General features: G+C 47.1%; 1 long non-coding RNA gene, 1 other non-coding gene and 1 pseudogene across 2 annotated transcripts; 2 read left to right on the forward strand and 1 right to left on the reverse strand.

Moving 5' to 3' along the window:
- Positions 1-3217: 3217 nt before the first annotated feature.
- On the reverse strand, positions 3218-6603 carry LOC140207693 (uncharacterized). The gene is made up of 3 exons (XR_011888624.1): positions 6060-6603; positions 3827-3891; positions 3218-3290 (listed from the first exon to the last, which is right to left on the reverse strand). It is a non-coding gene; the product is annotated as an uncharacterized lncRNA (long non-coding RNA).
- A 1202-nt stretch (positions 6604-7805) lies between these two features.
- Positions 7806-7937, forward strand: LOC140208805 (U2 spliceosomal RNA; annotated as a pseudogene).
- Positions 7938-13006: 5069 nt separating this feature from the next.
- On the forward strand, positions 13007-13200 carry LOC140208725 (U2 spliceosomal RNA). The gene has a single exon (XR_011888890.1). It is a non-coding gene; the product is annotated as a U2 spliceosomal RNA (small nuclear RNA).
- Positions 13201-27598: the final 14398 nt, after the last annotated feature.

Genomic DNA, 27598 nt, shown 5'->3' on the forward strand with positions numbered 1-27598 from the left:
TTCAGCACAAATTAGATAGGCCGAAGGGTCTCTTTCTGTGTTGTACTTTTCTATGACTGTGACAAGAAGCTTAAATAATACTAATATTCACTAATTCCTTTTAACAGACCAACCACTCATCTCAGCAGCAAATTTTTATATGGCGTTTAAACTGTGGCACTTTAAATTAACAGTGCGTAAAAGAAAATCCCGGCTGCAGGTCAACAAAGGCTATTTGTGTGAGAGTGTTTCAGTTACTGTGGAACGAGACACCCATGTAGCTCAGTGGGAACAGGGAATAATACCAATGAGGAGAGTCAAACTGAGCCAGGTCACAGATTGGGGATGGCAGAAATGCCCCATTCTTATAGTGACAGAATAGCATCAGAGAGTTTCATTCCAGATACCATTTAATTCCAGATACCAGCACTCTGCCCAGTTAGATGATTTCTCTCTCCAACTTGCGTTGACCCTCACTGTAACAGTGTGATGTCAGATAACACCTTGACAACTCAAGTGATCTCATCTGAAATGTTGTCCTTCACCCATTAATGGATTTTGTAAATCTTCTTACAGGATAAAAATGACAAGGAATTTATCTACAGGAATCTCAAACACAACACGCCAGTTTTGCTGTCTCTGTCCAGATATTTAAGTGGAGCAAAGGATTCAATCGATCATCCTTCCTACTCAGACTGTGGCGGGGGGGGGATTCACTCAGTCATCTGACTGACTGGCATGCCTGTCATTTTACACATGGGGAGAGGCCATTCACTTGCTCAGACTTTTGGAATGGATTCATTCGGTTATCTCACCTGAAGTTACATCAGTTTGGGCAATGGCATTCACCTGTTCTGTGGGTGAGAAGGGATTCAGTCGGTCTTCCTACCTGCTAGCATGGAGATGACTGCAGTTATTGAAGAATGTGCACATCTCAGCCTGTTACGTTGCTAGAAATGCTTTGCACACTGAACAAAGAGAACAAAGATACAGAAAGGATCACTGACTCAAGACCCATTCAGCTTTTCATCACTGTCAACTGGTACGAATATTGTTGCTGAGGGCTTGAGTATAGTTCTAAAAATAAAAGAGAAGTATAACATAGCAAAGACGAGTGGGAAGACGGAGGATTGGGAAACATTTAAAGGGCAACAGAAGGTAACTAAAAAGGCAATACGTGGAGAAAAAATGAGGTACAAAGGTAAACTAGCCAAGAATATAAAGGAGGATAGTAAAAGCTTCTTTAGGTATGTGAAAAGGAGAAAGATAGTTAAGACCAAAATTGGGCCCTTGAAGACAGAAGCGGGTGAATTTATTATGGGAAACAAGGAAATGGCAGATGAGTTGAACAGGTAACACACATCAAAGTTGCTGGTGAATGCAGCAGGCCAGGCAGCATCTCTAGGAAGAGGTACAGTCGACGTTTCAGGCCGAGACCCTTCGTCAGGACAGGAGTTGAACAGGTACTTTGGATCTGTCTTCACAATCTCCCAGATGTAATAGTTGCCAAAAGACCTAGCGTAATGGATGAATTGAAGGAAATTTATATTAGGCAGGAAACGGTGTTGGATAGGCTGTTGGGTCTGAAGGCTGATAAGTCCCCGGGACCTGATGGTCTGCATCCCAGGGTACTTAAGGAGGTGGCTTTAGAAATCGTGGACGCAGTGGTAATCATTTTCCAATGTTCTATAGATTCAGGATCAGTTCCTGTGGATTGGAGGGTGGCTAATGTTGTCCCTTTCTTCAAGAAGGGAGGAAGAGAGAAAACAGGAAATTATAGACCGGTTAGCCTGACGTCGGTGGTGGGAAAGACACTGGAGTCAATTATAAAAGATGAAATTACGACACATCTGGATAGTAGTAACAGGATCGGTCTGAGTCAGCATGTATTTACGAAGGGGAAATCGTGCTTGACTAATCTTCTGGAATTTTTTGAGGATGTAACTATGAAAATGGACAAGGGAGAGCCAGTGGATGTAGTGTACCTGGACGTTCAGAAAGCCTTTGATAAAGTCCCACATAGGAGATTAGTGGGCAAAATTAGGGCACATGGTATTGGGGGCAGAGTACTGACATGGATTGAAAATTGTCTGGCTGACTGAAAAGAGTAGTGATTAACGGGTCCCTTTCGGAATGGCAGGCGGTGACCAGTGGGGTACCGCAGGGTTCAGTGCTGGGACCGCAGCTGTTTACAATATATATTAATGATTTAGATGAGGGAATTAAAAGTAACATTAGCAAATTTGCCATTGACACAAAGCTGGGAGGCAGTGTGAAATGTGAGGAGGATGTTATGAGAATGCAGGGTGACTTAGACAGGCTGGGTGAGTGGGCAGATGCAGTTTAATGTGGATAAATGTGAGGTTATCCACTTTGGTGGTAAGAACAGGAAGGCAGATTATTATCTAAATGGAGTCAAGTTAGGAAAAGGGGAAACACAATGAGATCTAGGTGTTCTTGTACATCAGTCACTGAAAGCAAGCATACAAGTACAGCAGGCAGTGAAAAAAGCTAATAGCATGCTGGCCTTCATAACAAGGGGAATTGAGTATAAGAGCAAAGAGGTCCTTCTGCAGCTATACAGAGCCCTGGTGAGACCACACCTGGAGTACTGTGTGCAGTTTTGGTCTCCAAGTTTGAGGAAGGACATTCTTGCTATTGAGGGAGTGCAGAGTAGGTTCACAAGGTTAATTCCCGGAATGGCGGGACTGTCATATGTCGAAAGCTTGGAGCGACTGGGCTTGTATACTCTGGAATTTAGAAGGCTGAGGGGGGATCTTATTGAAACATGTAAGATTATTTAGGGATTGGACACGCTGCAGGCAGGAAGCATGTTCACGCTGATGGGTGAGTCCAGAACCAGAGGCCACAGTTTAAGAATTAGGGGCAGGCCATTTAGAACAGAGTTGAGGAAAAACTTTTTCACCCAGAGAGTGGTGGATATATGGAATGCACTGCCTCAGAAGGCTGTGGAGGCCAAGTCTCTGGATGCTTTCAAAAAAGAGATGGATAGAGCTCTTAAAGATGGTGGAATCAAAGTTTATGGGGATAAGGCAGGAACTGGGTACTGATCGTGGATGATCAGCCATGATCACAGTGAATGGTGGTGCTGGCTCGAAGGGCCGAATGGCCTACTCCTGCACCTGTTGTCTAAATGTCTGAACTGCTGTGAATAAGGCATAACAATTTTCAATTTTTGTTCTATTACACAATAAAAGTGAAGAGATTTGCATCCTTGTACCTTGGTCACCAAGTAACAGAGTCCCTGGCTTGATGCCCCTGTGTGTAATTCCATTGTTGTGAAGATATTCCTGAAAGTAGGCAAAGACAAATATAAATCAGGTATTCTGAATTTACATCTTTTTCTAATTCTCCAAGTCCACAAAATATCAATTGTACAAATGGAACAGGTTTCTGGCAGAATTAGTCAGATACAATTGCTGGACAATCGGTTCAGAGAATATTTTGTGACTTAATCTGGGTGCACACTAGACTTCCAGTGCCGATATGAAAGTTGAGTATGAAGGCTGGCCTGGAAGAATGATGAAACTTCTGAAGATGCTTTGGGAGGTCACCCATCCATGAACAGCATTTTACTGTCAAAGGGAACTATGGTGAGCTCCAAAATTGATCTCATTTGAAAATTGGGACAAAGCACTGTTAACCTCCTTACTGCTGGTTATAGTGCTAGTTCAATTCTGGCAAACAAAGCTCTTCGAGAGCAAACATGGGCAGGTCAATCCATCTATGATCATGCTCAGTAATGTACGTCGAAATAGAGAAAACTGCTGCTGCACGTCATAAACACTCACTTAAAACAAAGGGATAAATAATGAGGAGCACTTACCACTCCTGCTATCAGCTGCTGGAAAAACCCATCAGCATCTGCCTCGGGCATCCCCACGTCAGGCTCTGTGGGAAGGCAGATCACATTAATCAAAGGCTGAACTTGGGATCAGTTCGCAAATCATTAATATTGTCTGAAATTATGTCATTTTACATCATGCTCAAATTTAATCCCAAATCCCAGGCCTCATTTCACTCAGGTGCCCAAGTAGATGGATTCTCCAACATGCCCTATTTAGCCCACAGACCAAAAAACCTAGGACAACTGAAGCAGCTTACATACTGAACTTTAAAGCCTGTCCTGCTTTGTCCCCATAACATCTGGAAATGTATTATGTACAACTTCAGATGTTCCATTTCTCCCATAATTTAGTTTTCTGGGTGTTCTATAGGGAGAATGTCTGGGAGTGGATGCCAGCTTTTTCCAGCTCAGGACACAAAGGTGCAGTTACTAAAGAACCCACACAAGTATATCTGTAAAAGTGACAGCAACAGTACAACCAAAATTATTAAAATTAGCCAATCCGTATACAAAACATCTTTAACCCTTTCCCCCCTCAACCCAAACTTCTCTATTTTAAACCCTAAGTTTAAGCACAGATCCTACCTACTCTATCAAAGAGCTCTCCTCCACTGCAATACTCCAAAAACAAGTATTGGATATGGGCCTCGACGATGCCCATAAAAGCCGACAGTCTTTTCATGGTTCAACATCTTATTGATGCAGATTTCTCTCTTGATGTTATCAGGGTAGTCACAAGCATGTGTGGTGACCACTTTCTTCACTGTCACTGCTTCCTCTGTTCATCGACTAATTGCCAGTTGTACCCTATGATCAAATACAAAACCGTTGTCTACATTGCAAAACTTCTCAATACTCCATTGAGTTAAATGCATCAGAAACAGAGCATGAGCCAAGTGGCTCTTCATCCCCGCTACCCCATGCAATAAGATCATTATTGATCTGGTTTTGGCCTCAACACCACTTTCCAACTCTCCCTCTGCACCTGTAGATTTCCATGTAGTTCATATGCCTGCAATATATTGTATATTCTATGGCTCTACCACAACTCTTAAAGTGGAGAATTCCAAAGGATCACAACCTGCAAAAGAAATTCTTCTTCATCTCCTGATCAATGGGAAACCAGTTACTCAAACTATATCCCATTTTCTCGATATCCTCACTTGGAGAAACATCGTCTCAGCATCTTGTCTGACAACACCCTCAGAATCTTGCTTCAGTAAGATCACCTCTCTTTCTTCCCTACTCGCTCACCCCTCGCCCCCATACGTGAATCCCGATTCAAATATATCCTTCCTTAAAGACGAGATCTAAACTGTACACAGATCGCCAGGTGTTGTCTCACGAGCTCCCAATAAATTTGCTACAAAACATCCTTACCTTTGTTTTCCATAATCCTTACAATAACCTACACACCACTCTTGTGTGCTAGAGATTGAGTTTGCACTGCAACATTCTCTAATCACCTCTCTATTTAACCATCAAGTTTTTCATTCTTCCTTCCAGGGCAGGCAGGCAACTTCAGATTTTGTTCTACATTATATTTCAAAGGCCACCTTTCTGCTCGTTCACTTAACCTGTGCTCATCACATCACAGGCTTGTGTACTCTGCATCACCGGATAAGCCACTTATCTCAAATTTGTTGAAAATATAGAGAACACACATCCGGTCTCCTCAGATTACAAGCAATGCATCCACTATCTCTGATGCCACTTATTTGTAAAGACACAAATTTGTCCTGTACTTTTTCACTGATAAAAATAAAAATTTCTCTCTCCCTACAGACCTTTGCAATCTGTTATTATTTTCATTATTTAGAATCTGTACCTTCTCATTCCCAATTTTACAATGAGCCTCAAAAACCAACATTACTTTTGGCTTTTTGCTTGTATTTCTGTAAAAACCCCATCAATATTTTTAATAATTTTCTTATATGTTCCACATTCTTTACAATTTTTGTGGCATACCTTGTAGTTTTAAACTTTCCCAGTCCTCTTGCCTACCGTCAATTAATTAATCCTCATTATAACACATGTTATTATCACCCTAACTTCCTTGGGAATTCTCCACAGATGGTGCACCCTTCTCGTGGGGCGTTTCTTTCTCCAGACTTTTGCTGCAAGTTAAGAAATACCTCCTTAAATGAGTGCTATTGCTAATCTACCAAACCAGTTTTTAAGAATTATTTTTTGAACTGCATGACTTACTCACCATATGCTCCTTCACCCAAAGTCTGCAGCAGATCCCAATCTTGCACAAACGGAACTGCCATCATCCTGCACAATCACGAATGATGCTGAAAAGGGGAACGCATGATCACAAGCTGAAGTCATCTTCAGGTACACTTGAAGGACAGCCAGAGACCTTTCCTCCCAGTGCAGAAGTGGCTGATACCAGAGGGCATCATTTTAAGGTGACCGGAGAAAAGTACAGGGGGATATCAGGTGTAAGATTTTTTTTATATAAAGCACAGAGAGTGGTGTGTGGAACACACTGACTACCAGAGTGTTGGTAGAGGCTGATATATTCTGGACATGAAAGGGATTTTAGAAAAGTAGAGGGTGATTTAGGAGGGAGTGGTTAGCCCGAACGATCTGCACTGTGCTGTAGTGTTCTATAAGGCTATTTTTAGTTATTGGCTTTTCAGAATCCACACTTCATTGCCAATGTGAGATTTCACTGCACATCCATCATTGCCCAAAGGAAGTGACAGTGAATGCATCTGGAACAACCGCACTTCTTCTGGTTAAGGATCTCTGTACTCCTGAGGGGGAAAAGCATTGGCGTTCCAGGATTTCGATCCAGCCACCACAATGACGGAACGGCAATATCTTTTCAATGAAAATAAGTGCTGGGGATACTTGTCACTTCATTCAGCATTCTGCAGAGAAACAGAGCAAATGTGTCAGGTTAATGGCTCTTCCTTAGAACTGATGAAAGATCTCTGCCATGATTAAGAATCACATCACATCTGAATCATTCTCTACAGAACGCTGCATTACCACCGAATCCTTTTCGGTATTTTATGCCTCTTTTCCTCAGATTTCCACCTTTTTCTCTCCTTGGAGATGTAGTAAGCCATAGGTTGGAGAACGTTGTTAAATGTTGGATGGAGCTGCACAAATTTAGGCAAATGCGGAATATTCATAAATATCTCCAGTATTTGGCTTGTGGCATATGGCAGAAAGACCTTGGGATATCAGGAAAGCAGTGTACCCACATTCTCCCGATTATCACCAATTTCTTAACGGAACCAGCTCTGGTCAAAAAGCTGAAGTCCAGCCGGACGGTTAGATTTTTTTTCTCTGTGGAAATAATCCATTGACTGCTATGCCGTTATTTGCCACATGCCAGCTCACATTTAAGTATTGTCAAAGTTGCAACCCTACCCCCTCCCTTTCGTCCGACTCTACCCCGTCCCTCTCCCCCCAACTACCCATCGTCCCTCATCAAACGGCCTCACTTCCCCCATTTACAACCCCAGCCATCGCTTCCATCCGATGTTCCTATCCACACTTCTCCCGTTTCCGGAGGTCCCCCCTCCCCAGTCACCTGCCCCGCCGGGCCCGCCGAACGACCCGGCCCAAACTTTGCTTCTCTCGCTGCAACGCCTTCCGTAAACGTCATCACGCTTGCACTAACATCAGACGCTAGAGAGGGCGGGTGGAACAGTTCGACAGGACTATCAGCTGAGAAGAGGAGTATTCATACAAACCAGGGCCGCCTCTCTCATTTGGTTGGTGCAATATCAGCTATTTTACACGATCAGCTGTATTCCGAGAGAGATTTCGCGACAAGAGAGAAAAATACAACTTATGTCAAAGATTGAGAGAAATTACACCAAATCTACTTCAAACGTTGGAGAGAAGTAGGATAAATCGGTGTCCTGTAGACAGTCGGCCCAACTTAATAGAGGGAAGACTAGCAGGATCCGAAAGGGTCCGGACAGTTGTGGGTATCGCTTCTCGGCCTCTTGGCTAAGATCAAGTGTAGTATCTGTTCTTATCAGACCAGAAGGCGGAGGAGAAGAGTTCGCGCTGACGCAGGGGTGGATCCTAATGCTGATTGGCCTCCAATCTAACACCCCATACCAGCGACGACAGCAGTGAGTTAGAAGATGGCAGCAGCGAGCAGTACATCAGCTCGAGGCCAGGGTATCAAGAACACTGTCAGGCTGACAGTGCGAGACCGGAACGGGGGCACCGGCTTCACCCGAGAGACCTTCATCCGGAAGGTCTTGCTGGATTGCTGCGGATTTACGCCCGATGACATCTACTGCGTCCAGGACTTCGCAGGCTTCTTCGATGTCACTTTCCGGCAGGCTGCAGGGTGGCAGAAGCTGTACCAGCAGCTTCAGCTGAAGGGGACAGAGGCGCCGCTGTCGCTGCTGAAAGCACAGCCCCTCTTTGCAACGGCTACGCAACAGGAAAGGACAATCACGGTGCACATGTTCAACCCGCACGTGCCAGTGGTAGATGTCCTTACGTTCCTCGCTCGGTATGTGGAGAGCGTAGGAACACCAGCAGACGTGAAGGACGGGCTGGGAATCTGGACCAGCAAACGGCAGGTGAAGGTGAAGCTGAGGTTGGATTCCAACGGCGGCGTCATCCACCCCCCCTCCGTCTTCGCCATCGGAGGGAACCGAGGGTACATGGTGTACGCGGGACAACCCAGGGTGTGCCGAAACTGCGGCAAGGAAGGGCACATCGCAGCCCAGTGCAGGGTGGTGATGTGCAAGAACTGTAAAATGGAAGGCCACCTGACCAAAGACTGCACGCAGGCCAAGGCCTGCAACCTCTGCGGACAGGCCGGCCACCTGTACAGAGCCTGCCCGAAGCGTGGGGGCACCTACGCACAGGCGACCAGGGGAGGTGCTGGCCCTGAAAGGGCCCAGGCCGATGCGGACGTACCCGCCAGCGCTGCAGATGAGGCACCCGCCAGGACGGATGACGAGACCAGGGAGGAAGGTGCAAGCACCCCAAGACCTGCCACCCCACTGCAGACCCTCCAGGACCAGGCAAACGACGAGCAGGAGTCCATGGAGGAGGGGAGAGCTGAGGCGGAAACCGAATGGAAGGTCGTGAAACGAAAAAAGACCCAAAAGGCGGCGGCCAAGCGACAGAAGGCGGAGCAACGCCAGAAAAGGGCAGGGAACCACGCAGCCCCTGGTACCCTGTCCTCTTCAGAGGAGGAAGGAGTTGGGGGAGGCCAGCAGCCCCGGCGGAAGAAGCGGCTGGCAGAACAGGTGGAGAGGAGGAGAGAGAGGGGAGAAAGTCTGCTGGCCACCCCCCAAGTACAGGAGGCGGAGAGCAGCAGACGCACACAGCTCCGGGAATCCGGGAGCAGAGCCACGGCTGGCACCCAGCAGCCGGAAGGGGAAGCAGCCCAGGAAGTCAGCAACCCCCCGGGCCCAGACCCAGAACCAGAACGGCCACACACGGAGGAGTTCTACCAGCAGTACCTGAGCCCACAGGAGGTGGAAAACTTCACAAAGGCGGTGGGAATGAAGGCTCAGAATGGCAAGGGTGAGGACGGAGAGCAGCCAAAATAAAAGACTTAACGATGGCAGACCTTAAATTGGCGTGCTTGAATGTGCGAAGTTTGAAGAGTACTGGGCGATGCGTCAGCACGCTCCAGTACCTGGACACTGTAAAGGCCGATGTGACCTTCCTCCAGGAGTGTGGACTACCACATCTCCGTAACTACCGGAGGTGGTCACGGTGGTGGAAAAAAGGTTTGTCGGTGTGGTCGGGGGGCAACGATTGTCGCGCTTCCGGCCTGGGGATTCTGCTGCGGGGAGGCAACTTCTCAATCACCCAAGTTAAAGAGGTGGTTGCGGGGCGCCTCCTGGTAGCAGACGTCAAATACCGGGGCACTCCGCTCCGGCTGATCAACATGTACGCCTCCCCCGTGCGCAGCGAGCGGCTGGCCGTCTTCGAGCAGCTCCCACAGCTGCTGGTGACGACCCAGCCGGTCGTTCTGGCCGGAGATTTCAATTGCACCATTGATGCGGCTGGAGGACCCGGCAGTGCCGACGGCAGGCTAGACAGTACCTCGAGACTCCTGAGGGAAATGGTGAAGACAGCCAAGCTGCGCGACGCCTTTGGCACCCCCACAGGTGGAGCACAGCCGCAAGCCACCTGGACACGATCGGACGGCTCAGCCCGCTCCCGAATCGACTTCCTCTTCCTGTCTGAGTCCCTCACGGTCAGGTCCACCGACGTCACGCCGGTGTTCTTCTCTGACCACTGCCTTCTGAGAGCCACCTGTCACTTACGGGAGGACCAGAAGGCAGGCAGGGGGACGTGGAAGCTGAACGTAAAGCTGCTGACCCCAGAGAACATCGAGGAACTAGAGAGGGAGTACACAGGTTGGAGAACCTTGAAAGCCTTCTTTGATTCCCCGGTTCACTGGTGGGAAGCCACCAAGGAGAACATTAAGAGGTTCTTCATCCGCAAGGGTATTCAGAAGGCAAGGCAGGAGCAGAGGGAACTGCGTAAACTCCAGACAGAGTTGCAGCAACTTCTCCTTCTGCAGTCGAAGGGGGTGGATGTCAGGGAGGAACTGCGAGAGGTGAAGGGCCGGCAAGCCCAGCACCTCGCCGCTGAATCCTCCAAGATCATCTTCCGATCAAGGGTCCAAACCGTGGAGCAGGACGAGACGTGCTCACGCTTCTTCTTCCAAAAGGTGCACAGGGGGAGCTCTGTGATCCACAACCTTAAGGAAGAGGACGGCTCAGTCGCGTCCTCGCAGACCGACATACTGAGGATCTGCAAGTCCTTCTATGCCGGTCTGTACGAGGAAAAGGTCACAGAATCCACAGCCTCCCGCAACTTCCTGTCGTCTATCACGCAGGTCTGAGACGACGGCAAGCGGGAGAGTCTGGATCGGCCACTGACCCTGGACGAGCTGACAGGTTCCATCCGTTCCTTCGGGTTGGGTAAGACTCCCGGAAGCGACGGCTTCCGACGGCGACGGCTGAGTTGTACTCGGCTCTGTGGAACTGGATAGGCCCAGACCTGCTGGAAGTGTACAACGCTATGCTTCTGGCCGGCAGTATGTCTGAGTCCATGAGGAAGGGCATCATCACCCTCATCTACAAGCAGAAGGGGGAAAGGGAGGACATTAGGAATTGGAGACCCATCTCTCTCCTGAATGTGGACTACAAGATCCTGTCCAAGGCTATCGCCAACAGGGTCAAGTCTGCTCTGGGACAGGTGATCCACCCGGACCAAACCTGTGCTGTACCGGGCAGGAAGATCTCAGACAGCCTCGCGCTGCTGAGGGACACCATCGCCTACGTGCAGGACAGGGGGGTGGACGCCTGCCTGGTCAGCTTGGACCAGGAGAAAGCCTTCGACAGGATATCGCACACGTACATGGCGGACGTGCTCTCCAAAATGGGATTTGGGGAGGGAATCCGGAATTGGATCAGACTGCTCTACACAGACATCCGTAGTGCAGTCCAGGTCAACGGGTGGGAAACAGACAGCTTCCCCATCAGGTCTGGAGTCAGGCAGGGCTGCCCCCTCTCCCCTGTCTTGTTTGTCTGCTGCATAGAACCCTTTGTGGAAGCCATCAGGAGGGATGAGGGCATAAGAGGGGTGACGCTGCCAGGCAGTGGAGGGACCCAAGTGAAAACCTCCCTGTACATGGACGACGTCACCGTCTTCTGCTCTGATCCGAGGTCAGTTCGCAGGTTGATTGGCACCTGTGAACAGTTCGAGCTAGCGTCGGGGGCCAGGGTCAACCGCACGAAGAGCGAAGCCATGCTCTTTGGCAACTGGCCCGACCGATCCAGCGTCCCCTTCACCATCAGGTCTGACCACGTGAAGGTGTTGGGGATCTGGTTCGGAGGGGCTGAGGCGTGCAACAAGAACTGGCAGGAGCGGACTGCCAAGGTGAAACAGAAACTGGGACTGTGGGGAGGGCGCTCCCTGTCGATAACGGGCAAGAACCTGGTCATCAGGTGTGAGGTGCTCTCAGGGCTGCTGTACTTGGCGCAGGTGTGGCCCGTCCCCCACTCCAACAGCTCGGAAATCACCCGAGCTGTCTTCAGATTCGTCTGGGGATCCAAGATGGAGCGGGTGAGACGGACCGCCATGCACAAGTCCCTGGACAACGGGGGCAAGAACGTCCCCAATGTCGCCCTCACCCTGATGGCCAGCTTCGTATGTGGCTGCATCAGGTTGTGTGTAGAGCCCAGGTATGTGGGCACCAAGTACCACTATGTGCCCAGATTCTACCTGTCACCCTGGCTGCGAAGGATGGGTCTGGCCCCACTCCCGCGCAACGCCCCAGTCAGCTGGTCGTTGCCGGCATACCTGTCCTACGTAGCAAAGTTCTTCCAGGAGAACGCCTTTGACCACAAGGCCATCAGGCAGTGGTCGGCACGAAGTGTCCTGCAGGCACTGCAGGAGAAGGACGTGATGGACACAGTGGGGTGGTTCCCTGAGCAGACTGTCCAGTTCATCTGGCAAAATGCCTCATCACCAGATCTCACCAACAGGCACCAAGACCTCGCCTGGCTGGCGGTGAGAGGGGCCCTCCCAGTCAGAGCCCTCCTGTACGCCCGGAACGTCATCTCCGCACCCCACTGCCCACGGGAGGACTGCAGTGAGGAGGAGTCTGTGACCCACCTCTTTGCACACTGCCAGTTCGCAAAGAGGGTGTGGAGGAGGATGGACGGGCTAGTGTCACGTTTCATCCCCAGCAGCTGCGTGACAGAGGACTCTCTGATCTACGGGCTGTTCCCGGGGACGCACACGGAGACCAACATCCGGTGCTGCTGGCAGATCATCAACTCAGTGAAAGACGCTCTTTGGTCAGCCCGAAACTTGGTGATCTACCAGCACATGGAGATGTCCGTGGGAGAATGCTGCCGACTGGCACACTCGCGGCTGCAGGAGTACGTGCTGAGGGACGCACTGAAACTCGGTGCAGCCACCGCAAGGGCCCGGTGGGGAAGGACCACAGTATAGGTTTCTCCACCCGATAGAGTGGGAGGGGTCGGTGGGTGGGGAGTATACCCCTCAACAATGAGATGCTAAGCTGAACTACTGGAGTGCCACGTGGGTGGCTATAAACACGGGTATTTTACTGAGTATAATGGAAACGTATGTAAAGGATGAAAAGTTATTGAATGGTTTATTGTATATATTTATTTTTGAATAAAGTATATTTTGAAATAAAAAAAAAATCTGTTCTTATCAGTTTAATATCTGATACGTCCCGTATCTGGGGACCATATATTAAATTGATTTTTGGAACAGGGAGATGGAATAGGGGCTTGCTCCGTCCACTCCGCGCATCGACCCGGTATTGCAGTGCCTCTGGGAACGGTGCACCTCCCTTCGTGGAGACTAACAACAAATAAAAAATAGAATTCTGTTTCTCGCAGGCAGGCTATGGGGTATTCTTCTTTCTGCCTCGTACTTCTTGCAGGCTATGTTTGTTTTTAAATGAGGACACACGTAGGCTTGAGTGGATAAAGCAGTTTATTTACAGAATATTTAGGAGCCTCTTGGACCACCACATGGAAGAAAGAACTACAAGCGAGGAAACCGATTCTTCAGGTCTCAAAGGCAACAGAAACAACACGCACACAATTTACAGCAGTCGTGGATAAAGTCGCATCGGCAGAGACACACGCAGAGAATTAAAAAAACGAACCTGGGAACAAAGTACATACATGTGCAAGGGAAAAGTCAATACGATGCCCCTTCACTGTACAGACACGGCTCAATGCTATCAGGGACAATCACCAACCCTATTCAATGCACAGCCTACCAACAATTTTCTCCAGCGCTCTTCCAAGGTTCTCAGCCTAAAATGAAGCAGAGTGGTCCCTCAGAAATGGCAAAGAGAGCGTCCAGCACACGGGGCGCCCTTTTAATGCAGGAAGTCTGAAGTGCCCGGCCCAGGTAATTCACAGGAACGCCAACGGCTCGGTGCCGGCAGAGTTAGGCTACGTCCACACTACGCCGGATAATTTTGAAAACGCCGGTTTCGAGTAAAAACGACAGGCGTCCACACTAAGCGTTTTTGAAAATATCTCCTTCCACATTAGACGGATATTTGGGCGAATCTCCTCCTACTGGGCATGCACAGGACACACAGAAAACAAGCGAAGAGGAAACGGTGTACTTAGTGCGCGTTTGTCCAGTTACAGACTAGAGAAACTTGAAAGGAATTGCTCTTGGCTCTCGCGCAGGACTTAAAACTTATATTAAAAAAAACAAATACTGGAGCGAATGGAGGCAATCAACAGGGAGTTCACGGACAGTATGACCCAGCTGACGACGAACATTGAAAACTGACTAACGCTGTTGCATTAATAAAGCACCTTGTTAAATGTATAAAACGTCTGCATCAGCGTTATTTCCATACAATGTTACATTAGGCTGTTACACATTTATTGTCAGAGAAGTACTTGCATAAATAGGTAAACTACCTTCATACAAGCAAGGACAGAAAACAGGGCGAAGTGAGAATACGTATTTATTATGGGTCAAAGTATTTGGTGAGTACATTTCTAACCCTTATGGCTTCAGTCTCGTCCGTCTGTTCTGAAGTTGTTAGGTGGTGGCGTTCAAGAAAACAACGAACATCTGTTCCAGCACGTCATGACAGCGTTTTTAAATAGTCAAAAAAGATCACTTTACAATTTAGCTGTCACGCCGTTCACACCGACTGCGCGTTATAACAGCTTGCGCAGTACCAAGCAGAAGCAGAAAAAAGCATTGTTATTGTGGTGTTGTCACGACAACGTTTTTAAATCTCTCCGTTTACCCCGTACACACTACGCCGGATATTAAGCGTTTTCACATTTATTCACTCTGGAGAGTGTTTTCGAAAATTTCCGTTTTCGGGGGCTGAAAACGCCGGCTCAGTGTGGACGGGAGGGCAAAACGAAGAGAAAAAGCTTCGTTTTCAAAATTATCCGGCGTAGTGTGGACGTACCCTAAAGCTGATTACAAAGGCCAATTACCCGAGGCCATATCCAAGGCTAACTAAAGAGGCCAGTGGTTAGGTGCGCAGTGATGGGCGAGGAGGGGTCAATCCTTGATTGGCAGGGGGCGTGTCTTCTGACCAGGAGTGGGCAGTGCTGTCACGTGACAGTCACGACCCCTCCAGTACAGTCCACCCCTCGGTAGCCACGCCACTCACCAAGCGTTACCACAGTGAAAAGGAAAGGAATATATCTTAATGGAAGTCTTACACTAACTATTTCTAAGGTTAACGCTTTTTGTGACTAAAGATAGGCAGACGTGCTCTTAATAATTGGGCAGACACAACATAATATACACACAGCGATGATAACGAGAATGGGTGCAATCGACCAGTTGCCCACCACCCTACCGCCACAAAGCTCCTTCCACAGGGTGTAGAGGTCAGGGTTGGGGATCCATGTCCATGTACAGCTGCCTGCGCGTAAAACGGGGAGGGGTTGTATCTCCAGCCCTTGCCTCTGCCCCACGGACCAGGGTGGGTGCCCCCCGCTGCATCTATTCAAGCCCTTCCAGGACGGTGATGGCATCCCGCACGGTCCTCCCGTTAGCTGGTGCCATGAGGGGCAGTATCACTGATTTAAATCGGTGTGCGCGGTGGTGACCGGGATCCTGTTAGGGCACCGGTCACCCGGGTGTTTGCTAAAAAATTACAGTCGCAGGCTCCCTGGTAGATGCCGTTGACCAGCGCACACTCTTTAACAGCCCGGGTACCCTCACTGACCGTACCCCATTGCGGGCGCCGGTGTAGATCCCACTCCAGGAGGGTGGGGTACCGGACCCTCACAGCGGTCACCAACCGATCCCACAGGGTACAGCCTTCCCTGATCTCCGGCTTCGGCACCCATAGGGCGTTGTTGATGCTTTCTTGGTCAGAGAGGCTCCCCAGGGAGCTCGCGTCTCGAAGAGAGAGGTTCATGTTGCCTCCCCCCCCACCCCCTCATCCCACAGCCGGAGCAGCCCAGCGGGCAGGTGCTCGCGACGTGGGTCCCACTGCTCGGACCAGTCAACCGGTTTACAGTGGTCCGCCAGCGCTCAAATCCCTCTCTCGTCGGTCCACCCGGGAATCCTATGCTCGGTGCCTGTACTGGCTTTTTTGCCCGTTCCAGAACACTTTCCCCACGCAGCGCCAATTGTTGTAAGTCAGGAAACAGATTCTGCAGGTCTCAAAGTCAAGGGTTCTGGGCTCACAGTCTGGGTAGTGAAGGATTTTATTTACAGAAGGCAAACGGGGGAAAATGGCAACAGAAGCAACACGCGCACAATTTACAGTAGTCGGATCAGCAATAAATCACATTAAATCGCGTGGGGACAAAGTACACACACACACAACCACCCTTGACTCTGTGCAGGCACATCCCTTCTGCTTAGGGACAATATCCACACTCCCAACCCTATTCAAAGCACAACTCACAAACAGCAGGGTGGTCCCTCGGAGGCAGCAAAAAAGAGAGAGGGTCACGCACACGTGGGCTCCTTTATAGGACTGGAAGGTCCAGCCCAGGTGATTCACAGGGAAGCCAATGGCTCGGTGCCAGCAGGGTTAAACTGATTACAAAGGCCAATTGTCCGAGGCCAAGTACAAGGCTAATTAAAGGGGCCAATGGTGAGGTGCGCATTGATGGGCGGGGTGGGGTCAAACCTTGATTGGCAGGTGACGCGCCTTCCGACCAGGTAAATGGGCAGAGCCGTCACGTGATAGTCCTGACCCCAGTACAGACGCCAGCTGCGTTTCATTGGCTTTGTATCTGTAGTCGCCACAATGACAATAAAGTTGCGTCTGGTCTGATCAAATCACTCAATTCAGACCCAAACAGGAAATGTGCAGGTTTCATTCAAATCAGTCTGTGTTTATAAACACTCATTTCTATTTACATTCCTCCGGCCTCACTGGACTGGAACACTGAAACACCAAGTGAGAAACAGCTCATTCAGCCCCTCTAACTATCAACAAGATGGCGACTGCTCTCCCCTCTCAGCCACATGTTTCTGCCCGATCTTCATTTCCTCGATCCCTCCGGTCTCCACACATCTGCCAGCCTCTGTTTTATGTGAGGACGATCACTGAGTCTTCACCGCCCTCTGTGGTGGGGATTTACAGACATTCACCACCCTCGGAGTGGAGACATTTCCCCTCATCTCAGTCCCAGACAGTCCACCCCCTTTCTCAGAGACTGGGATCCCTGGTTCAACCGATAATGGCAGACATCCCACCCTGCAAAACTCATTTCAGGGAGGTAGCATCCCCGCCCCCTGCAACCCCATATCTACTCCGTCCCCCCCCCCGCCCCCCGTCGATCTCCAAGGGTTTATGTACTACTGTGTTTAATCATCTTGTCTAATCTGTAAACCAAGTTGGGTATATGCAGAAAATGTGACATTAAAATATGTACTTATATTATATTATCATGTTTATTCTATTACAACTTTAAGCAAGTCTACAAGGAGTTCGGCCTCATCACGTAGGACATCAATAGCGTAGCTCCTCAGCAGCCAGCCTGTGTGTGTTGCTTGAAATTCCAGCATCTGCAGATTTCCTCGTGTTTGTGTAGTTTAAATAACGTTGGCTATGCTAATGAACAAATGACACCTGTTAAACTCACCTCAACATGTCTTTCACATTTTGGCCCACCATGGGCAATAGAAAAGTCACTGTTGCAAACAGTGCAGTGAGCAACATTGTCATTATTTTTGAGGTCGACTGTAAAGCCCATCCACAGAGAAAACTGATAGGTCTACTTAACAGGGGTCCCCAACCTTTTCTGTACCGCAGACTGGTTTAATATTGACAATATTCTTGTGGACCGGCCGACTGGGGAGGGGATGTGGTGTTAATCACGACCGGAATATTGGTGATAAGTCAACCATAAGTCACTTATAAGTGGCTAATACACTCAATTTCGTTTCTGAAAGGAGTAATCTAACAAATTTAATATTAAATACACAGCGCATATTTTCCTCACATTAATAGAGTGATAAATCAATTATAAGTCAATAGCATCATAACATTTTAAGTAACGTTTGGATATTAAACAGCGCATATTTTCCTCGTGTGAACATATAAAATCATTGCAACACACCAATATCACTGAATCAGTGGGAGCCCTGGGCTTGTTTCCCTGCAACAAGACGGTCCCATCGAGGGGTGATGGGAGAGCGTGATACTCGAAGGGAGTTCCTTATGTCCAGTCTATTCTGCAATTTTGTTTTCATTGCAGAAAACCCTGCTTCACAGAGATATGTTGGAAATGGAAGCAATGTTTTCAGTGCTTTCGTGGCTATCTCAGGATATTCAGCCTTGACTTTGATCCAGAATGCCAGCAAAGATGTTACGTCAAACATACTTTTCAGCCCGCCGTCATTTGCAAGCTCGAGGAGTTGATCTTCCCGCGCTGACATGGATGACGCGCGGGTAATGACCTCGCATGCGTTCGAGTTCAACAGTGGGCGTGACAGGGAATGAGGAAAGGTGCAGCGGGCTCATATCGCCATATCATATTGTTTCCACCACTCTTAGCATGAAGAGAGACCAATCAGGATGCTCGCTCTCCCTCTCAATAAAATCAATTTCCAGGATATTGTATATAATTTCTGGGCATCAGAGAGCCACTATCAATATGCGGGAGACTCCCGGAACTTCCAGCAGAGGTGGGACGTCTGTAATGATGCTGTGCATTTCAATGTGTTCACCTCTCAGTCCTCCATTCTCTAAATCAGCAGTCCCCAACCACCGGGCCGCGGACCAGTACTGGGCTACAAAGCATGTGCTACCGGGCTGCGAGGAAACAACATGATTTGGCAATATGAGTCAGCTGCATTCCCTGTCACGCCCGCTGTTGAACTTGAACGCACGTGAGGTTATTACCCTCACGTCAACCATGTCAGCGCGGGAAGGAGATCAACTCTTCGAGCTTGCAAAGGACGGCGAGCTGAAAAGTATGTTTGACATAACACCTCTGCCAGCATTCTGGATCAAAGTCAAGGCTGAATATCCTGATAGCCAAGAAAGCACTGAAAACATTGATTCCATTTGCAACATATCTCTGCAATGAATGTAATGAAAACTAAATTGCAGAATAGACTGGACATAAGGAACTCCCTTTGAGTATCACTGTCTCTCATCACCCCTCAATGGCACCGTCTTGTTGCAGGGAAACAAGCCCAGGGCTCCCACTGATTCAGTGATATTGGTGTGTTGCAATGATTTTATATGTTCATAAGAGGAACAACATGAGAGAGGTCTGGAGGGGGATGAGGACCATCACTGGGTTCCGGCAAACTAGCAACAGAGGAGTGGAAGGCAGTGTGGACAGGGCCAATGAACTTAAACTCTTCTTTAACAGATTTGACATTGTGATCCCTGCCCATCCCCAACATGAGCCATCTGTTGTCAGCCCCCAACCAACACATATTCCACTCTCCCCTCCTACCCCTCCTCACAGTCCCCCACCCTGCTCTCATGACTATACCCCTTCCCCACACAAAACCACCATGGTGGGCTTCACAGCTGAACAGGTGAGAAGACAGCTGAAACATCTCAACCCAAGCAAGGCTGCAGAACCGGATGGTGTCAGTACCAGGGTGCTCAAAGCCTGTGCCCCTCAGCTATGTGGAGTACTTCGCCATGTATTCAACATGAGCCTGAGGCTCCGGGGGGTTCCTGTACTGTGGAGGACGTCCTGCCTCGTCCCTGTGCCAAAGACACCCCGCCCCAGCGGCCTCAATGACTACAGACCGGTGGCATTGACCTCCCACATCATGAAGACCCTGGAGAGACTTGTTCTGGAGCTGCTCCGGCCTATGGTCAGGCCACACTTAGACCCCCTCCAGTTCGCCTACCAGCCCCGATCAGGAGTTGAGGATACCATCGTCTTCCTGCTGAACCATGTCTGCGCCCACCTGGACAAGCCAGCGAGCACTGTGAGGGTCATGTTTTTTGACTTCTCCAGTGCATACAACAGCATCTGCCCTGCTCTGCTGGGGGAGAAGCTGACAGTGATGCAGGTGGATGCTTCCCTGGTGTCATGGATTCTTGATTACCTGACTGGCAGAACACAGTACGTGTGCTTGCAACACTGTGTGTCCGACAGAGTGATCAGCAGCACTGGGGCTCCACGGGGGACTGTCTTGTCTCCTTTTCTCTTCAAAACTTACATCTCAGACTTCAACTACTGCACAGAGTCTTGTCATCTTCAGAAGTTTTCGGATGACTCTGCCATAGTTGGATGCATCAGCAAGGGAGAAGAGGCTGAGTACAGGGCTACGGTAGGAAACTTTGTCACATGGTGTGAGCAGAATTATCTGCAGCTTAATGTGAAAAAGATTAAGGAGCTGGTGGTAAACCTGAGGAGAGCTAAGGTACCAGTGACCCCTGTTTCCATCCAGGGGGTCAGTGTGGACATGGTGGAGGATTACAAATACCTGGGGATACGAACTAACAATAAACTGGACTGGTCAAAGAACACGGAGGCTGTCTACAAGAAGGGTCAGAGCCGTCTCTATTTCCTGAGGAGACGGAGGTCCTTTAACATCTGCTGGACGATACTGAGTATGTTCTACAAGTCTGTGGTGGCCAGTGCTATCATGTTTGCTGTTGTGTGCTGGGGCAGCAGGCTGAGGGTAGCAGACACCAACAGAATCAACAAACTCATTCGTAAGGCCAGTGGTGTTGTGGGAATGGAACTGGACTCTCTGATGGTGGTGTCTGAAAAGAGGATGCTGTCTAAGTTGCATGCCATCTTGGTCCATGTCTCCCATCCACTACATAATGTACTGGGTGGGCACAGGAGTACATTCAGCCAGAGACTCATTCCACCGAGATGCAGCACAGAGCGTCATCGGAAGTCATTCCTGCCTGTGGCCATCAAACTTTACAACTCCTCCCTTGGAGGGTCAGACACCCTGAGCCGATAGGCTGGTCCTGGACTTATTTCATAATTTACTGGCATAATTTACATATTACTGTTTAACTATTTATGGTTCTATTACTATTTATTATTTATGGAGCAACTGTAACGAAAACCAATTTCTCCCGGGATTAAAGTATGACTATGACTAATATGCGCTGTGTGCTTAATATCGAAATGTTACTTAAAATGTTATGATGCTATTGAGTTCTAAGTGATTTATATAACCATATAACCATATAACAATTACAGCACAGAAAGAGGCCATCTCTGCCCTTCTAGTCCGTGCCGAATGCTACTCTCACCTAGTCCCACTGACCTGCACTCAGCCCATAACCCTCCATTCCTTTCCTGTCCATATACCTATCCAATTTTTCTTTAAATGATAATTATCAAACCTGCCTCTACCACTTCTACTGGAAGTTTGTTCAACACTTACTTCAAGCTCCCCTGTCCTCCCCTGATAATTGACTTATCACTATATTCATGCGAGGAAAATATGCACTGTGTGTTTAATATTAAATTCGTTAGATAAACCCTTTTAGAAATGAAATTGAGTGTATTAGCCACTTATCACCTATATTCCAGTCGTGATTAACACCCCTCCCCCGAGCAGAATTGCCAAAAACGATTTGTAGAAAAAAATGTGCAGGTCACGCATGCACACTGGTGCCCGCTCAAGGCTTCATGGTCATTGTAGTCCTTCACAGGGTAAACACCATGTATTTGACTGCTAATCTTGTCTGTTGGCAACCCTACACCCCCCCACCCCGGGTTGGCCGGTCCGCAAGAATATTGCCAATAATAAACCGGTCTGCCGGTCTGCGTTGCTAAAAAGGTTGGGGACCCCTGCTCTAAATGAAAGGGTTATCATATTTGATCGTTCTTCATATGATGACCCCACCATTCCAGGGATCAGTCTGGTGAATCTTCATTGCACTCTCTTTAGAAATACTCTCTAACCTCTTTGTTAATCCTCTATGGAATTAATTTCCATCTTCTGCAGCCCTGTGTTGCCCCAAACACTCACCTCCCACCCCTGTCACTGTTTCCACCTTCCCACCTCCCCCGCACCTGGATCCACCTCTCACTCCCCAGCTCTTGCCCCATCCCCACCCCTCACCTCTTTTCTCTGACTATATCCCATCTACTCTCATTCCAAAGAGAGGATCTCGGCACTAAATGTTGACGTATAATAAAACCTAAAATTCGGTGAAGCTAAACCTCCATTCTTTTTAGCTTTTTGAAGGTGAACTTTATTTAGTTGAGAATGTTTGTTTTTCCATATATAAGGAGACAGAGTAGAATCAAGAGAGTCAAAAAAGGTCTCAGGAATAAAAATGGGTAAGGCCTGAAAAAGATAAATGAATATAGGCAAGATATTCATTTTAATAGAATTAATTTGGCCAATCAATGGTAACAAGAGGGGCGACCAATTTGATAGTGCCCTTTTTACATAATTCAGCAGGGTAAGAAAATTTCCTTTGAATATGTGTTTATAATTCTTAGTAATTGTTACATCCAGATAGGCAAATTGATTTCTTACAATTTTAAAAGGAAGGTTAGTGTTAATAGATACCAAATTATTCAAAGGGAAAAGTTCACTCTTATGTAAATGCAATTTATATCCTGAAAACTGGCTGAAACAGGAGAGTAAAGAAAGCACAGAAGGTAACAAAGTCTCAACATTAGAAATAAAAATCAATAGGTCATCCACATAGGGAAAAACTTTATGGGTAGTACTTCTTAAAATACCAGTGATATCACCAGATTCTCAAAAAGCAATAGCTAAGGGTTCTAAAGCCGGTCTGGTTCCACATTGGAGTTTAAATGGTTTAGAATTCTGAAAATTAGTAAGAACCCGAGCAGAGGGAGATAAGTAAAGTAATTTAATCCATTGAGTGAAATCGGGCCCCAAGTTAAAATTTTCTAAGGTTTCAAATAAATAATTCCATTGAACCCAATCAAAAACCTTCTCAGTGTCTAAAGATATCATGCATTCCAATACCTCCTTATAAGGAGAATAGATAACATTAGGTAAATGACGAATATTAAAATGGGAGTACCGATTTTTAATCAATCCAGTCTGATCATCAGATATAACCATATAACCATATCACCATTACAGACGGAATCAGGCCATCTCGGCCCTTTTAGTCTGTGCCGAACTCTTACTCTCACCTAGTCCCACCAACCTGCACTCAGCCCATAACCTTCCATTCCTTTTCAGTCCGTATAGCTGTCCAATTTAACTTCAAACGACAACATCAAACCTGCCTCAACCACTTCTGCTGGCAGCTTGTTCCAGGCAGCTACAACTCTCTGAGTAAAGAAGTTCCCCCTCTTGTTACCCCTAAACTTTTGCACTTTAAATCTCAACTCATGTCCTCTTGTTTGAATCTCCCCCACTCTCAATGGAAAAAGCCTATCAACGTCAACTCTATCTATCCTCCTCATAATTTTAAATACCGTACCTCTATCAAGTCCCCCCTCAACCTTTTACGTTCCAGAGAATAAAGACCCAACTTGTTCAACCTTTCTCTGTAACTCAGGTGATATAATAGCTGGTAAAATATTTTCAATCCTACGAGCCAGAATTTTGGATAGAATTTTAGTATCAACATTAAGTAGAGAGTTTGGTCTATATGAAGAGTATTCAGTTGGGTTCTTATTCTTTTTAAGAATAAGCGAAAGAGAGGCTTCATAAAAAGATTGTGGCAGCCTACCCAGCTTAAAAGAATCCCAAAAGACTGAACATAAATGAGGTATAAGCAGTGAGGAAAAAGCCTTATAAAATTCTCCAGAAAATCCATCAGGACTTGGATCCTCCCCTGAGTGCAATGAACGTACAGCCTCAGTAAATTCCTCATAAGAAATAAGTTGATCCAACTGTTTTCGGTTATCAGCAGAAAGTTCAGGGATGTTTAATGGTCTAAAAAAAATCATTACAGTATTATCTTTAAGAGGGTCAGAACTGTAAAGTTAGAATAAAATTCTCTAAAGGTATCTTTTATTTCTAAATGATCAGTTGTCTTATCACCATCAGCATTACAAATTCCTTTAATTTGCCGTTTAGATATAAAGGTTTTTAATTGGTTAGCCAATAGTTTACCTGTTTTGTCTCCATGAATATAGAATTGACTTTTATCTTTTAGGAGTTGAATTTCAATTGGCAATGTTAAAAGAATATCATAATTAGTTGTAATTTCAACACGCCTTTTGTATAAAACAGGACCTGGAGCCGAGGCATATTCTTGGTCTGATTATTTCAACTGATTAGCTAATTCAATTCTCTCTTTATTAGCTTTTTTCTTAACACTTGCTGTATAAGAAATAATTTGTCCTCTAATGTAGGCCTTAAAAGCATCCCGTGTAATAAGACTGGAAGTCTCGTCCAGCGTATTTTCTTCAAAAAAGAATAGTTTGTTTCTCCAAAAACTTTTAAAAATCCTTATCAGAAAGCAAAGTTAGATTGAAATGCCAAACGCAAACACGAGGAATTCTGCAGATGCTGGAAATTCAAGCAACACACATCAAAGTTGCTGGTGAATGCAGCAGGCCAAAATCTGTTTATCTGCGGGAGACCAAGGAGGTTTAAAGATAAAAACACAGCAATCTCTGAAACAGCAATCTCTTTAGATTCACAGGATCGAACTAATGAAATCATTTGGCTATCAATAAAAAAAATCAATCCTGAAATATGTATGATGGTTATTTAACCTCATTCCCCTTCCTGACTCTCACCCAGTTTCCTGTGTCCTGCACTTTTGGTGTAACTCACCTCTCTTCATGTCATATCTATCATCCGCTCTGACTCCCGAGTGATCCAGAATTCATCCATTTCTAGCTCCAACTCCTTAACATGCAGGACTGCAGGGACTCAGATATGTCAGGGTATCAGGGACACTTGGAGGTCTCCCCACCTTCTCACCAATGTCCCCTCTAATTTGTAATGATCAGTGTGTGCAAAAATCTTGCGCTGTGCAATTTTCACCCAGTGACAACAACATGCATAAACTGGATTTTATATAGCAAGGTATTCATTTCAAAAGCGAGCAAATCATTGTTACTAAGAGCTTTGATCTCCCCTAGGTTTGATCAAGTTCATCTGCACTCTCACACAACCTATGTAGCAGGCCTATAGCGGGTAATGAAGGATTTTTTTTTCCACCAGAGCTTTTGCACACTGCCTATATTTGATTTTCTTGCTAAATGATGCTTTAAAATCTCAGATTTCCAAATATCACTCCACTTCTCCCCACTTGCAAATTCTCCAGCAACTTTTGCATCATCACAATACACACAGCTAACACCAGTTTCTGCATTGTACATAAATATTTCCCCAGAACCCTCCCCCAGGTGACTGACTGTGGTGAACTCACTGATGGCAATGCCAATCAATATGAAGGGCAGGGCAGTAGTCTGTCTCATTGGAGTCTGGCACATCTGTGATGTGAAAGCTTTGCTCAGCGCAAAGGTGTTTGATATCATTCTGTACCCAGAGAGAATGGGTCAAAACATGTTCTCTCGGATAGAAAGGTTCAGAACAGGAGGAGGTAGAACAAGCAACACAGACAAAATGCTGGAGGAACTCAGCAGAGCAGGCAGCATAGATGGAAAAGTGTACTAATGCTGAATTCCTCCATCATTTTGTGTGTGTTGCTTGGATTTCCAGCATCTGTAGATTTGCTCTTGTTTGTGACTGAAGGTAGAACAAATGTGATTTTCTCAACAGCTGATGTAAAAGATTTTGATCCCTTTCTCCGAGTTCCGAATCCTTGCATTTGGATAGCTGGAGCTCAGCTCTGTCTGAGGGATACATTAGCTCACATTCCCTTTTCAGCCGGAAGCTTCCCGGGGCCCGTGTACGGATCGTGGGGCTGAGAGAAAGGGAAGAGAACAGGACTGTCCCGGTATTGCGGGCCACGGTGTCCGCAGATCACAGCAATTAACCCTCAATCGGTGTTTAAAACTTACGTCCGGAGATATTCTTCACCACAGCCGATGTAGCAAGGGCCTTTCTGTACTGCGCGCATGCGCGATATTCCGGAACGGCTCAACCCTGACGCCTGCGCATTTGATCGATGCTTCAGCGACAGCGAAAATTGTTCACGCAGAGATTTCTGAGTAATCACGGTGCCATTGAAAGTTTCTGCAAGTACCGGTTCTATGTCCATACCTCAGTTTTTTTTGTGTGTAGAAAACTCAGCAGCTCTTTTAACGCAGGAAGCAGCTCCCATGAAACAATACAATTAATATCAGCAAACTTTCCGCGTGTCTAATGCCAAAGTGGAACGTTCTTACAAATGCAGATATAAAACACAAGAGATTCTGCTGTTGTTGGAGATATAGGCACATGTACACAAAGTGCTGGAGGAACTCTGCAGTTCAGGCAGCAACTAAGCAGAGGAGTACACAGTCTAGGCATGCTGAAAGGGCTCGTCCTAAACGTTGTCTATTTATTCCTCTCCACACATTCTGCCTGATCTGTTGATTTCCACCAGTATTTTGCAGAAATTAACCACCTTCTTTTTTCAATCAAACAGTTTCAAAATGTTTCTGATCTTTCATTTGTAGTCACATTCTGCCGGTCTGATTCCTCTTCCTCCTCCTTCTTGTAAACTCCGGACCCATCTCTCTCTCGAGCCCCAAAGCCCTGACTCAGGCTGGCAACTCCGGTTTCTGACTCTGCGCCATCGAAGATTCACTCACTAGTCTGCTGTTAGACTTTAGAGGCGAATTGCATCAACCCAGCTGTCTGAGGCACATTCATTTGAGATGAGTGAAAATGACCCAAAACGTTGAAAAAAGCAGGGAAGAAGGAGTTTAACCACCTTAGTCCGGAGCCCTGGGGAACGGCAAAACCACAGTGAGCTCATTGTCTTATTCAGCCTGGAGAAAAACATGAAGGGAATTCATGCAGGTGTACAAGATGATGAGAGTCATTGATCGTGTGGATAGCCAGAGGCTTTTTCCCAGGACGGAAATGGCTAACAGGAGGGGGTGTGGTTTTAAGGTGCTTGGAAGTAGGTACAGAGGAGATGTCAGAGCTAAGTTTTTTAAACAAAGCGTGGTGTGTGGAATGCACTGCCGGTGACGGTGGCGGAGGCGAATACAACAGGGTATTTTAAGAGTTTCTTAGATTGCTAAATGCAGCCGGTAAAAAATAGAGGTCTCTGAGGTAGGGTAATTCTGGACAGAGTCCAGAGTAGGTTACATGGTTGGCACAACATTGTGGGCCGAAGGGCCTGTAATGTGTTGTAGATTATATGATTCTATGAAGTTCAAGGGAAATCTCTTCTCCAACGGAATGGTGACTAGTTGCAACCTGTCATCACAGGGAGACTGAGAGCGGAGCGGCAGAGATTGGTTTTAAAATACTGATATGGAACAGAAACATGGGCAGGGACCAGATGGGCCGAGTGACCTCTATAGTGTACATTGTGAATGTGGCAGAGACAGGAAGTACCTGAGACACAGGATTTGATACAGAACTGATTTATCTTTCACAGATCCAGAATATTAAACACCAGTCTAGTTTAAGGCTAACATCAGCAGAACGGACTCCTCCAATGCTCAGTGACCAGGGTTCAGTCCTGGGTGCGATGAGCAGCCACAAGAACTGCAGAATCTGACAGTAACAGTCCCTCATGAACCTGCAGCTGCCTTCAGTCACCGCGATGATTAAACATTTGACACAGAGCTGATTTGAACTTCCTCCCTGATGTGAAGTTGCTGGTGTTGCAGCAGCTGGGATAGTTTAGTAAAACTCTTTGCTCACTCCGGACAGAAATGTAGCCTCTATTTATTGTGAACTCACCGGAGCATCACAAGG

Source organism: Mobula birostris, chromosome 13 (genome assembly GCF_030028105.1).
Source record: "Mobula birostris isolate sMobBir1 chromosome 13, sMobBir1.hap1, whole genome shotgun sequence".
NCBI lineage: Eukaryota > Metazoa > Chordata > Chondrichthyes > Myliobatiformes > Myliobatidae > Mobula > Mobula birostris.